Here is a 15,430-nt window from a genome sequence, read left to right on the forward strand (position 1 = left end):
TAAGGAGCTTCAATAGGACCTATTGAAGCTCCTTCTGCGAAGCGTACGCAGACCACACATGCCATGTGTGTGCCCCGCAATGGCAGCAAGTAACCCTAAAAATCAGTACTAGGAGAGAAAGTGAGTATGTGACAACTTTTCTACAGGATTTCGATGTATCGGGCAGACAAATCGCGTGATTCCGATCAGATGTGCAGTCCAGTGCGCATCGGATCATATATGGAGATTTCAGTTCTACAATAAGGATTTGTCATACCATCAGCAGTGAATGGGATCGTATTGCAATACATTGTGTGTTAAATGAGTAGAATGTGTATATTTGGAGCCTAGCGAGCAGTTAATGCTGGCCCACCCGAACGCACGCCCCCGCCACCCAATCCGCTCCCTACACTGCAAGCAGATGTGCACGCTTACACATCCATTCACAAGTGCCCGCACAGACAAAAAATCTTAGCGTTGGAAGATTTTTCCATTGCAAGCAGCCGAAAGAGCCCAGGACTTAATTTTCAGCTGCACAGTCATCTACGAATTGGGGGCGGTGCTGATGTCATGTGACAAGCGAGCAGGTGTTTTTGTGGGAACACTCTTGAAACACCGGGTGTCCACCCAGGAACGCCCCCTCGGCGTAGTGTATGGGGCCTTCACCCATAACAAAATGGGTGTGGATCATTAGGTCTACACAATGATGGTTGACAAGCATAAGGTCAACACCATTAGGTCGACATGGGTCTAGGTCAACATGGGTATAGGTCGACAGGTCATTAGACATTAGACAGGTCGACTTCAACACTGTAGCAGCACTATGTCCTGGCCGCGGAACATCCCCCCCCCCCCCCCCTGTTGTTGCAGAGAGAGGCCCGGACCTGCGGCTGACAGTCATTGGTGACTGGGAGCCACACCCATGGAGGAGTCCGCACTCAGAGTCCACAGCCGCCCGGCTGTTAACAGCTGCAGGTCAGAAAGGGGAATGGATGGGGAGAGATATCGGGACCCGCAGTGAGAGCATTGTGCTGGTCACAGTGGGTGCGTGTATGTGTGTGACTTCTATGTGTAACAGTGTGTGTGACTGACCGTGTGTGCATGCTGTGTGTGACAGTGGGTGTTTGAATTTGAACATTGTGAAACGCATAGTTGCCTCCCTCCTGCATTCTGCAGGAGACTCCCTGAAATACCATAAATCTCCCTCTCTCCCTCATTAGTCTAGCAATCTCCCTCATTTTACCCAGCCCACATTACACCGTTACATTTTTTGGGAAAAAGGAATGAGCGATAGATACATTTACATGTAATCATCAGCAACATTTCCCAGCACATTACCAAGTATAGTAGCTCTTACTTACTGCTTTGGGGCTCATCTACATTTGTATATTTAGTCATTTTACAAGATTCCTCTCAGATGTAGCAGTACACACCCACGCTTCTAGGGGCCACGTTCACAATCTCTCCATATATGGAACTAGACACGCCCTTTGGGTGGAGCATGACGCACCCCTCAATGGGGCGCTGCGCAAAATTCTATTACCAACTATAATCTCCCTGAAACTGGTTTTAAAAAGTAGGCAAGTATGGTGTAACGCAGTGTGCATCTGTCCTGAGAAAGGAAGGTGTCAGGCCAGTTCAGCAGCCTTGGTATCCATAAAACATTAATAAGTTTACTCCAGGGTGGATTGAACTGGGTTCAAGTTCATATGTGACAGCTACAAACCAATACATGACAGGAGTCCCCTGTATGTGTCATAATGTGTAATGGCATAACAGATTGGGTGACATTCTATGGGATGAGAGTTTTTCCCACGTCAGTTTTTCGCCCATTATCGCACTTTTTTTCAAATCGCATTTTTGCCTTGGATTCGCATATTTAATGAGGTGCGTGTTCTGGCAAGAAAAGTGCGATTGAGTGCGATAATGGGTGGAATTTTCGGCATGAAAATGTGTGAATTTGAGCTTATGTGCGATTTTGGGTTTGTATTAAAAAAAAATAATAATTGTGTGGGGTCCCCCCTCCTGAGCATAACCAGCCCCGGGCTCATTGAGCTGGACCTGGCTCCAAAAATACGGGGGACAAAAAGTGTAGGGGTCCCCCGTATTTCTGAAACCAGCCCCAGACTCTTGGACCGGTCCTGGTTCCAAACATACGGGGGAAAAAAAAATCTGGGGTCCCCCGTATTTTGAAACCGCAGTGTCATGCCACAGCTGGGGGACACTTTTTACATAAGGTCCCCCCGCCGTACCATGAGCACCCGTGGCTGGTCAGCCTTGGATGAGGTACCTGGAGGAGTGGGGGCTGAAGCCCGGGGCTGTCACCGGCGTCCCTGGCCAGTGGACGCCGGCCTGATGGTGTAAAATCTTTCAATCCTAACATTGCTTTATACAGGAGAACTACAAGTCCCAGCAGACATCCCCCGCAGGCTGGGACTTGGAGAACCACAAGTCCCAGCATGCGGGGCATTAATGGGCCTGCTGGGACTTGTAGTCCACCTGTAAAAAGAATGTTAAAAGAAAACACACACACAGAAAAGTAAAACTTTATTACATACACACACACACACATCTCACTTTTACAACCACATACTCACCGATCCAGGATCCAGCACTGGTCTCCTTCTGCTGCAGAGCCGGTCAGCCCGCACTATCACCGGCTTTCTCCGATGGAGCTAACAGCTTCTGTCGCACTGTCCCAGCGCAACAGAGGCTGAGAGCGTCTTCGGCTTATGCGTCTCCATGGAGACGCATAGCTCAGCCAATCAGGGCTGAGCTATGCGTCTCCACGGAGACGCATCGCCCAATCATGCTCTCAGCCTGTGTCGCGCTGGGACAATGCGACAGAAGCTGTTAGCTGCATCGGAGACAGCCGGTTGTCCCCGCTGTCAGTGCGGGGGTAGCCGGCTCTGCTGCAGAAGGGAGACCAGCGCTGGATCCTGGATCGGTAAGTATATTTGTGTAAAAGTGAAGTGTGTGGATGTGTATGTAATAAAGTTTTACTTTTCTGTGTGTGTGTTTTCTGTTTTCTGCGGGGAGGTCTGCTGGACTTGTAGTTCTCCTGTATAAAGCAATGTTAGGATTGAAAGATTTTACACCATCAGGCCGGCGTCCACTGGCCAGGGACGCCGGTGACAGCCCCGGGCTTCAGCCCTGGACGGGTGAAGCCTTGGGGGGGGGCCTTTATTGGGGGGTCCCCACTCCTCCAGGTACCCCGTCCAAGCTGACCAGCCACGGTGCTCATGGTACGGCCGGGGGACCTTATGTAAAAAGTGCCCCCGGCTGTGGCATGACACTGCGGGCTGTTGGAGCCCGGTGCTGGTTTCAAAATACGGGGGACCCCCAGATTTTTGTCCCCCCGTATTTTTGGAACCAGTACCGGTCCAAGAGTCCGGGGCTGGTTTCAGAAATAGGGGGGTCCCCTACGCTTTTTGTCCGCCATATTTTTGGAACCAGGTCCGGCTCAATGAGCCCGGGGCTGGTTATGCTCAGGAGGGGGACCCCATGCAATTTTTTCAAGAAAAAAACAAACAAACACATTTTTTACCACAGAACCATGCACAGATCTCAATAATCTGTGCAGGGTTCTGGCCAACTCGCATATCAGAAACTGGTCTGATTTTTTGGCAAGTTTAAGACACATTTTCCAAATTTGCATCTCATTAAATATGCGCATTGTATACTTTTCAATGGGAAAACATCTGGATGCGAGTTCCGGCGCGAGTTAAAATCGTACTTTGAAAAAGTGCGATTTCGCGACAAAATCTGCGATTTTTGCCGTTTTTCGCATCTCATTAAATATGCGAAAACTGGATTTCGGCCGGTTTTTGCTAAAATTTAGCCAAAAAACACAACTCTCATCCCATAGAATGTCACCCATTGGGCGGTATTCAATGAGCCTGATTCGACATGTTTTTAAGGCGAATTTGTGCTGTTTGGTGAATTTTTGACAAAAACGGTGAATCACCCTATTCAATGACCACATGGCGAATACATTTGAAGGTTTTTTTTCGCCATGATTCACCGAGTAGGAATCGCTATCTTTTTATGGAGAAGAGGAATGTGAACTTTTAAAATAAAGTGTTTTGTTTTTTACATTTGGTGTCAAAAAATCAGGAATTTTATTCTGAGGAGGGGCATGCTACTTTTATTCATGTGCTGTAAGCACATGAATATATATTTAATTAAAAAAAATATATTTTTTTTTTACACAGCAGCCAGCAGGGGGCGCCGGAGCCGAGCCGCTCATTACATATTCATATATTCACTGCACCCGATCGTTACGATCGTGTGTAGTGAATATACGCTCCCCTGCTGGCACCCCGGGGAGCCCACCTGCCCCCACAAACGTTCAGGGGCAGGCAGAGAGACTTCCATCTCTCTGCCTGGCACCCTCCTCAGGCTCCCTGCGGCATTCGCTGCAGGAGCTCATATTCGCCTGTCAGGGGCAGCGAGCCCCTGACACGTTGAATACCGGAGCCCGCTGGCTCCGGAACTTGGCGAATGTGCAGCGAATCCTAAAAAGGATTCGCTGCACCTCTCAGGTATTCACATTGAATACCGCCCATAGTGTCATAGTTTGTAATGGACATAACGGTGTGTGCCATACTGTGTTATTAGCATTACGGTGCGTGTCATAATATGTAATGGGCAATACAGTGTTTGGCAATGTGTAATGGGTATAACGGTGTGTTCCATAATGTGTAATGCCTCCTTTTTGTGATGCCACGCCTCCCTTTCCATGAGGCCACGCCCCATTTTTTCTGCGCGGCTTCGCTGCACAAGGGTCACTCCTTCTGCAGGTGGCCTGTGTGCTCAAAATGCCAGGGCCGAATTCTGGTCCCAGTCCGGCCCTGTACAGTACTACACTGCGGGGGATTGCAATATCGTGAGAGATCTATCACATCTGCTAAGGACAGTGTTGCAAGTAAGGGGTACGGCGTGGTACGGAGTACCTGTAAGAAATATGCTGCAGGTACGCAGTACCACTTACCCCTTGACCCACAGTCAATTCTATTTTTATTTTAAGTCTAAATATAATGCATCCACAGCCCGCCCACGCAGCGTTATGATTGGTGTTGTATGCAGCTACCGGCTACTGCTGATTTATACCCCGTTCTCACTGCCGCAAAAACCTGGGTTTTTGCCAGAGCAAGCAGTAATTTCCCGTGTCCTGTCTCAGTGTAAAAGGGTCTTTGTGAAATTCCCGGGTGTTATGCCCTGGGAATTACACACAGGTTTTTTGCAGGGTTTTTCCTGGGTAATACACTGGTGTATGGCAGTGTGAACAGGCTACACCCGGGTTTTTCACACATGATGCCAAAAAACAAGCTCATTGGTGGATGTAATCATGAGATATGTGACAGCCAGCCAATAAAAGCTGGTTTTTAAACAGCCAATTACAGCAATTTGTACAAATTTCCCCAACACCCAATCAAATTCCATACACTTGTTGGAAGGCAGACCATGGAAAGCAGTGTGAAAGGAACAGACACGGGAAATTCCCAGGTCTGAGGTGTAGTAGGAAGGCGGTCTGTTGAGCTGAGAAGCTTGTGCCCCGCCAAAAATCCACAATTGTAAGCACAAGCTGCCCAGCTCTCCCCCAAGCAAGAACCAACCCACCCGTCATTCCCTGTTTCTCATTCTGTCTCCTGATGCCACTATTGGCATTTAGTCACTCCTCTAGCTTTGTGTGACCACGCCCCCTCATGACACATGGTCACGCCATTTTTTGTGGAGGCTATCAGTACCACCAAGAAAAAAATTTTACTTGCACCACTGGCTAAGGAGGACAAGTGAAGTTGCCCATAGCAACCAATAAGCTTCTACTTATCAAGTCAACTCTATAAAATAAGATATATGAGCTTATTAGTTGCTTTGGGAGATGTCTCCATCTCAAAAAGGTCTGATACATCTGCTTTTAATGCTGATATAATGTCAGACTCAAATGAAATCCCATTTTTACCCTGTTACCGTTGCATCTACAGGGCCAGATGCATTAAGCTTCAAAAAGTGATAAAATGGAGTGATAAACAATCAGCCAATCAGCTCCTAGCTGTCATGTTACAAGCTGGGTTTGAAAAATGACAGGTGGGAGCCGATTGGCTGGTTGTTTATCACTTCTCCCACTTTGACCTATAGTAAGCAATCAGCTTACAAGGGGTTAACTATTTACAAGCGGTGAGTACAAAGGTGGAATTGTCTGATTGTTTGCTTTGAGGTCACACCTCAGCCCAATCCCCACCATCTATAAGTACATCCCATTGTTTGACTACAGATGCTATACGATAACAGATGTATATAGCATGGCAGCAACAGATTGAACAAGATCAATGGCAATAAAACCATCCGTACACAGGGAATTGTGTCATTTCTATGACTGATGGCAGACGGAGCTGCACCTCTGTAGGCCTCAGGTTATCAGACCTCGGGACTTGTGTTCAGAGCACAGTGTTCTGGGAATGTGTGACCGCATCCTCTTCAATGGAGATGTTCTGATAACTGAACAATTCATCTTCATCAGCTATCTCTGCTACTAATTTCAATCATAACCGAGTCTTCCCTTAATGAATGTGCAGTTAAACGCATGGGTGGTTAATATGTTTCCCTGGAGCGAGCGATTTCGAAGTCATTAAAGTGTTCTGGACAATGTAACCATTTGAGGATATGCAACATCTGCTCCAGCACAATAACCTTATCTGTAAATGTGTCCACCTGCACAATATGGCCTACTCCAGCGGTAATAAAATCTCCAGAAATTCACTCAATGACTTTATTCCTGAACCGGTTTCATTTACATGATTTATTTTAAACCAAAGGATTCAGAATTTTTCGGAATTTTTTTTTAAACAATAAATATTCGTTTGCGGTGTTAAGTGAAACATTTTTAATTTGAATTTGCTGTTTAAAAATAATAATAATAATAATAATAATGTAACCCTTTGTGTGCCAACATCTCTGTGAAAAAAAATGCCAGCGTCGCTCACATTTGTTATATAAATTCAAATAAAAAATGTTGTGTAAAAAAAGATTGTGGGTGAGATGCCTGAGTTCAGCGGCAGTGCGAAATGTCGGTTGTTTTTTTTAAAGTGGAATTAGCTTACAAGGCAAAACCATCCCTTGTAAGTTAATTCCCCTTTATAAAACGTCAGAGTCCGGCGGACATCTTGCACTGCCGCTGAACTCAGACGGCATTAAATCTCGCCCCATATTTCCTATATACTATAATGTAAACATTACAGGTCATTGTATTGAATAACAATGTTTGCTTGGCAATTTTCTTACCTATTTAAATGTTGCTGGAAGATGCATGTTGGTTACTGACACTCATGACTACTGTTGTATTCTGTAAGGTGCTCTGTATGTAAATAAACACAGTACGCTGCAGCATACAGTACCTCACCATGGGCGGGATTCTCTAATCGAAATATGCATGGTCTTATTTACGTGACCCACACCGCCCTGCACTGACCCATGCCGACATCCCCCCCCCCCCACCTGTGTCCTGGAACTGTGACCTCCTCCGCCCAGCACTGTAAATCCTCTGCCGGGTGCAGGGAGGAGGAGGAGAGCCCGTCTGCAGCAGGAGCACATAAGCCGGGTAATGGAGGGAGGGGAGAGCCGTCGGCACCCGCTGCACATCGCATCTCACCGCAAAGGCCAGTTTTTAACGCAAGAGCTGTCCTTTGACATAATTATTGCATATATTAGTGCATATGCGATAATTATGTCTGCGGTAGCCGGTGATGTTAGAGCATCCTGCCCATTGTGAGGAGAATGAGGGGCTTTCATCAGAAAAGGGGGTGAGGCCTCCTGCAAATGGTGCATAGACTAACGTGGGAGCGCGTGGTCTTAGAGCATGTCCACCACTCTCTGTACAACATGAATTAATAAAACATATTGCTAGGACAGAGGGTGCTGGGAAATGCTAAGATGAATCTCCTGTCACATATTCCTGCTATTACTGCCCCATACCTCCCAACTGTCCAGCTTATCGCGGGAACGTCCCGATATTTTGGGACATTCCCACGTCCCTCCCGCCGGCAGTGTCCCGCGGCGGGGGGGGGGGGGGCAGTTGGGAGTGTGCCTGGTATGCTGAGGCATCAGATTTCCCTTTACTGGAGATAAGGGGCCTAGCCTTAAGAATCAGCCCCATACCATTACGCTTAATGTGTATCTACCAAATAGAGAAGCGTGATTCGTCACACCACAGAACATGTTTCCACTGCTCCACAGTCCAGTGATGGTGCTTTACACCACTCCGTCCGACACTTGGCATTGGACTTGGTTATGTGAGGCTTGCATGCAGCTTCTCAGCCATGGAAACCCATGACACTAAGCTCCAGCCACACAGTTTGTGTGCTTACATTAATGCCAGTGGAATTTTGGCACTCTTCAGCTATGGAATCAGCAGAGCGTTGGTGATACCATGCACCTTAGCAGTCGTTGACGCTGCTCTGTGATTGTATGTGGTCTTACAGCTGAGTTGCTGTTTTTCCAAAACACTTTTTTATTTTCAATAATATCATTTATGTGACTGTGGTATATCCAGCAGGTATGTAATATCACAAAAGAGAGGGGGGGGGGGGGGGGGGGCAGCGCTCTTTTAATGATTCAAACAATATATTGTACAATACATATTTATTAATAGTGAAATGTAATAAAAAACAGCAATAAAAATACAGTGTGGTAATTTATGATTAAAAACAGTATGAAATATGGACCTGCCAAGAATAATAAATTGTATAACCTGCTCTGGTCACTCAAAAGTCCCAGCACAATTGGAGAGAGATAAAGTAGGAGTCCAATTGGTATAATCCTTATGTGCTGCTGGAGGTGTCCCGGTCCTTTAGGAAGGACTGTATTGGCTTGTGGGGATCCTCCCTACAGTGCGGCTGTGCTTGTTAGGAAAGGGTCCTCCAATCTGCAATCTCCATACGTTTTCTGGAGGTGTCCCGGTCCGTCAGGACTTCATTGGTATGGGGGTCCTCTCTAAAGTGCGGCTGTGCTTGGGGTGAGAGTTGTCCCAAAGGAAGGGATTAAAGTGCAAGTCCAGATAATTGGGCAGGAAGAGAAATGGCAGGTCTCAGTCAGGTCCTGGGAAAACACCAACGCGTTTCACTGTACAAGGACAGCTTTATCAAGGATGTAATATGACAAACTGTCTTATTGCAAAGGTGGCATCCTATCACAGCACCACACAAAGGTGGCATCCTATCACAGTACCACACACATGTGGCATCCTATCACAGCACCACACAAAGGTGGCATCCTATCACAGTACCAAACACATGTGGCATCCTATCACAGCACCACACAAAGGTGGCATCCTATCACAGTACCAAACACATGTGGCATCCTATCACAGCACCACACAAAGGTGGCATCCTATCACAGCACCACACAAAGGTGGCATCCTATCACAGCACCACACAAAGGTGGCATCCTATCACAGCACCACACACATGTGGCATCCTATCACAGCACCACACAAAGGTGGCATCCTATCACAGCACCACACAAAGGTGGCATCCTATCACAGCACCACACACAGGTGGCATCCTATCACAGCACCACACAAAGGTAGCATCCTATCACAGCACCACACAAAGGTGGCATCCTATCACAGCACCACACAAAGGTGGCATCCTATCACAGCACCACACAAAGGTGGCATCCTATCACAGCACCACACAAAGGTGGCATCCTATCACAGTACCACACACATGTGGCATCCTATTACAGCACCACACAAAGGTGGCATCCTATCACAGCACCACACACATGTGGCATCCTATCACAGCACCACACAAAGGTGGCATCCTATCACAGTACCACACACATGTGGCATCCTATCACAGCACCACACAAAGGTGGCATCCTATCACAGTACCAAACACATGTGGCATCCTATCACAGCACCACACAAAGGTGGCATCCTATCACAGTACCAAACACATGTGGCATCCTATCACAGCACCACACAAAGGTGGCATCCTATCACAGCACCACACAAAGGTGGCATCCTATCACAGCACCACACAAAGGTGGCATCCTATCACAGCACCACACACATGTGGCATCCTATCACAGCACCACACAAAGGTGGCATCCTATCACAGCACCACACAAAGGTGGCATCCTATCACAGCACCACACACAGGTGGCATCCTATCACAGCACCACACAAAGGTAGCATCCTATCACAGCACCACACAAAGGTGGCATCCTATCACAGCACCACACAAAGGTGGCATCCTATCACAGCACCACACAAAGGTGGCATCCTATCACAGCACCACACAAAGGTGGCATCCTATCACAGTACCACACACATGTGGCATCCTATCACAGCACCACACAAAGGTGGCATCCTATCACAGCACCACACACATGTGGCATCCTATCACAGCACCACACAAAGGTGGCATCCTATCACAGTACCACACACATGTGGCATCCTATCACAGCACCACACACATGTGGCATCCTATCACAGCACCACACACAGATGGCATCCTATCACAGCACCACACAAAGGTGGCATCCTATCACAGCACCACACACATGTGTCATCCTATCACAGTACCACACACATGTGTCATCCTATCACAGTACCACACACATGTGGCATCCTATCACAGCACCACACACATGTGGCATCCTATCACAGCACCACACAAAGGTGGCATCCTATCACAGCACCACACAAAGGTGGCATCCTATCACAGCACCACACACAGGTGGCATCCTATCACAGCACCACACAAAGGTAGCATCCTATCACAGCACCACACAAAGGTGGCATCCTATCACAGCACCACACAAAGGTGGCATCCTATCACAGCACCACACAAAGGTGGCATCCTATCACAGCACCACACAAAGGTGGCATCCTATCACAGTACCACACACATGTGGCATCCTATTACAGCACCACACAAAGGTGGCATCCTATCACAGCACCACACACATGTGGCATCCTATCACAGCACCACACAAAGGTGGCATCCTATCACAGTACCACACACATGTGGCATCCTATCACAGCACCACACACATGTGGCATCCTATCACAGCACCACACACAGATGGCATCCTATCACAGCACCACACAAAGGTGGCATCCTATCACAGCACCACACACATGTGTCATCCTATCACAGTACCACACACATGTGTCATCCTATCACAGTACCACACACATGTGGCATCCTATCACAGTACCACACACATGTGTCATCCTATCACAGCACCACACACATGTGTCATCCTATCACAGCACCACACACATGTGGCATCCTATCACAGCACCACACACATGTGGCATCCTATCACAGCACCACACACAGGTGGCATCCTATCACAGCACCACACAAAGGTGGCATCCTATCACAGCACCACACAAAGGTGGCATCCTATCACAGCACCACACACAGGTGGCATCCTATCACAGTACCACACAAAGGTGGCATCCTATCACAGTACCACACAAAGGTGGCATCCTATCACAGCACCACACACATGTGGCATCCTATCACAGCACCACACAAAGGTGGCATCCTATCACAGCACCACACACAGGTGGCATCCTATCACAGCACCACACAAAGGTGGCATCCTATCACAGTACCACACAAAGGTGGCATCCTATCACAGTACCCCACAGAGGTGGCATCCTATCACAGCGCCACACAAAGGTAGCATCCTATCACAGCACCACACAAAGGTGGCATCCTATCACAGCACCACACAAAGGTGGCATCCTATCACAGCACCACACAAAGGTGGCATCCTATCACAGTACCACACACATGTGGCTTCCTATCACAGCGCCACACAAAGGTAGCATCCTATCACAGCACCACACAAAGGTGGCATCCTATCACAGCACCACACAAAGGTGGCATCCTATCACAGCACCACACAAAGGTGGCATCCTAACACAGCCCCAAGTTAGAAGTCACTGAGCTCTTCAGAACGATCCATTTTGTATCACAAATTTTAGAAAATGGAGACAGCATGGCTGGTTACTTGAAGGTTATATTCCTGTGGCCACGGGTCTGATGGAAACACAAAACTTCCATAATTAACAAGTGTGACCAAATATGTTTGCAATATACTGTAGTGTATGTCAGGGTATAATCCCACCCAAACCTCCATAAAATGTACAGCTGCCTCAAATCATCTATGTAACCATAGCCAGGATAAGCTGCCGAACATTCTCTGCTCCTCTCACTGTATTTATGTTTAATGTGTACAAATGAAGCTGTCTAACCAATGTAATTAGCAGCCTCCAAATGAAGCCGTAATGATGTTTCACATCATTCCAGGAGTATGCCATACGCCCCTCATTTTCCTCATTACAGGATAGGGATAAATTGAACTAATTAAGAGACATTAAGATGACAGATTGGGAGTGTGTGGTATAGACTGTACCTTAAAACTTCTGTCTTTTGTTAAAGAAAATTACATTTGTGAGTAGATAATAATAGGGCAGAAAAAATTAACCATAGACTAAAAGTAAATTATATCCTTCATTGTACATTTGTTTTTACTACTGTATTTTGCACTGTATACTTAAAACATGTCACATAGAGAAATAGGCTTACCCAACTTGCAGCCAATCAGACACTTATCCAACTTCCAGCCAATCAGACACTTAGCCAACTTTCAGCCAATCAGACACTTTTCCTGCTGGTATAACGGCAGCTTTGCAGTAATTTCAGGATAGGAATAATCCTCCTGTAAAATTAGGGTCCAAACTCCAGCAGTAGAACAGTCTTTCAGTATCGTCCAGATAAGTAAGGCTCCCAGTCAAGGGCGTAACTACCATAGGTGCAGGGGGTGCAGTTGCTATGGGGCCCAGAGCTGAGAGGGGCCCACTTTGCCTGTCAAAGTATCATGTGTTGTATACATTTTTCAGCCTTAGGTGATAAATAGGGGCCCTTACAAACTTTTGCTATAGGGCCCACATGTATCTAGTTACGGCACTGCTCCCAGTAGTGCAATACATCACATATAGATCAAGGTTGCCAACTTTCTGGCTGCCCTCTCCAGGAGAGGGTAGCCAGCTCAGTAAGGCAGGGGGGCGGGGCCATTGCCGGGAGCAAAAAGGGGTGGTGTTGGGACGGAGCCACGGCTGGCTTGATGTGTGGTGAGGGCGTGGCTAGAGTGATCGTGTCATTTTAGCCACGCCCCCGCCGTACAATGCGGTATTTTATGCATTGCACTGCGATTGCGTCATTTGACCCACGGACCCCCCTGACGAGGGGCAGCTTGATGGAGATGGAGGGCAATGTGGGAGGGTTGTCCCCCTTTCCGTTGGGGGCGGGAGGGGGACCCGATTTCCGGGACCCTCGTGGCCATTCCGGGAGGGTAGGCAACGCTTATATAGATGCTCACGCTGGGTTTGACGGAAATGCATGTTACTGCTTTATTTAACTTTGCTGAAACAAAGGGCCTGATTCAGACTTGTTTGCTATTCTGTGAACACTCGCAGCCTAGGGAACAGGTCAGCGCTGCACCGCCGCTCCGCCGAACACCCGCAACCCGCATCCCATCTCTAACATGCGAGGGGTCATGTACAAGAACACATCCCCTCGCAGGCGGACGAAGGAGAGATGAATCCTCCATCAAATAAGTTTTCTCCCCTTGAATATAAAGCAGAGAACGGAGGCAGAGGTGTCAGGGTAGAACAGTTCAGTATAGTATATAGTATGGCGGCATCCGGATGATAAGTTGACAGTCAATAGGTCGGCCATGAAAAGTCTACACAGGCAATAGGTTAGAATTGGCAATATTCGATGCATTTAAAAGGTCGACATGAATTTTTCACAATTGTTTTCTTTCTTTGGATCCACTGGACTGCCAATGGGAACGGTAAAGTTTCCTGAGCGCAGCGAGGCGCCTTGCCCAAAACCAGTGGCGTAACTATAAATTTTGCTCCCCCCAGCCAAAATAATTTCTGGCGCCCCCCCCCCCTTAATACAATTGAAAGTTGTTTCAATTGTATTAAGAAAGCATGTGCATAACAAGTCGATGTTTCAGGACGCAGCTGTCCCTTTATAAAGACTGTTCATGTTATATCAGATACAAAATATAAATAAAAAATAAGTGTAAATGTCTACCTTAGAGAGGAACAGTCGTGGGAGCTGCAGGCTGGGGTAGGTCGGACACCCTGGGGGAGACTTCCATGTTCTCCCGCAGACTCTCCTCTGTGCAGATGATGACAGTAATCCAGTGTCAGGTTGAGGCCTTAATGATAAAGATGCTGCGATGGTGATGCTGCATCTGTCTCTAGAAAGTCTATTATTAATAGGGCCCATCAAATAAGCTATAGCTCACACATCCAGAAATATGCACGAGTAAGTATAAACTCCACACAGAGTTACTAAACTGCTGTGCGACTGCAGAGGACTCCATGCTGGGTAATTAGGATACTGGACCAGAAGCCAGTTTAACAGGGGGATTTAACAGGAGTAACCAGAGCTGAGGGAAGCATATCTGGTAAAAAGGGTCATTTTAGCAACAATGCAAGGCTGTGTAAAAGCTAAAAAGATAGGGCCAGAACTAGGGGAGTCACAGAAATGGAACAATGGAAACTTTATATACATGTACAGAAGCCCCTCTATTATTAGGCAGAGCAGAGTAGTCTGCCATGCTTTAAAAATTATCTTTGAGTCACTCTTCTCTTCCACTGGAAAACTTCAGTACCCGCGATTCGCGGGTCTTCGGTAAAGGGGCGGGGCAAAATATCAGGGGGAGGGGCTTAAATCCCGGCCGCAGCAGGTGTCTTAATTAATTTTTTTTTTTTTTTAATTGTCCATCAGGCTGCCTGCGCCACGGCCACTGCACTAACAACTACTGTGCTCGAGGTTGCTGGGTGCTGCTGCCTGTCAGGCACTGAAATGTAGAGCAGCAGCCGGCTGTAAAGCAGGGAGAGTGCTTCCCTGCACAATCACTGCATCGTGCATCCTCGCTAGTGCTGACTCCTCCCTATTCCAAGGCCCATGCTGGGCTTATTAGCAGTGGAGGAGAGCCGGAGCTGAGCTCAGCATAGAGGCAGGGGTGGAAGGGACTGCCAGGAAAAAGCGCTGGGGCGCTGGTTGGTCCTCACTAGCAGCTGGCTATTAAACAACAGGCTGCCGCTGAATTAATAAGATGGGGAGGAGAGGCAGACAGACGGAGCACGCAGGCATGGGTATGGAAGCCGCTGAGCAGCGTCAGCATGTCTGTGCACGGGGCGGGTGCCGGCGCCCACACAGACCCCGCTGCTGCTTGCTTTTCCAGGCAGCAGCGGGATCTGCCTTAGTAGTTACGCCACTGTCACACGCATAGGTGATACTACTGAGGCAGAGACAGAGTAACCAGCAGTCACTGCTACTGCCTTACCCTGTCACTCCGTGCCAGGTCACACCCCCGCCTGCCCACCCGCCCTCTCATTCGACAG

General features: G+C 47.7%; 1 long non-coding RNA gene across 1 annotated transcript in view; it reads right to left on the reverse strand.

Annotated features, from left to right (window-relative positions):
• The window catches only part of LOC146006925 (uncharacterized), a 48,219-nt gene extending 32,990 nt beyond the window's left edge, over positions 1–15,229 (reverse strand). The window contains exon 1 of the long non-coding RNA XR_014444128.1: positions 14,109–15,229. This is a non-coding gene — a long non-coding RNA (uncharacterized LOC146006925). The remainder of the gene's footprint in view (positions 1–14,108) is intronic.
• Between the last annotated feature and the right edge of the window lie 201 nt (positions 15,230–15,430).

The sequence above is a fragment of the Crinia signifera genome, chromosome 6, assembly GCF_055691185.1.
Source record: "Crinia signifera chromosome 6, ASM5569118v1, whole genome shotgun sequence".
NCBI classification, from domain to species: Eukaryota; Metazoa; Chordata; class Amphibia; order Anura; family Myobatrachidae; genus Crinia; species Crinia signifera.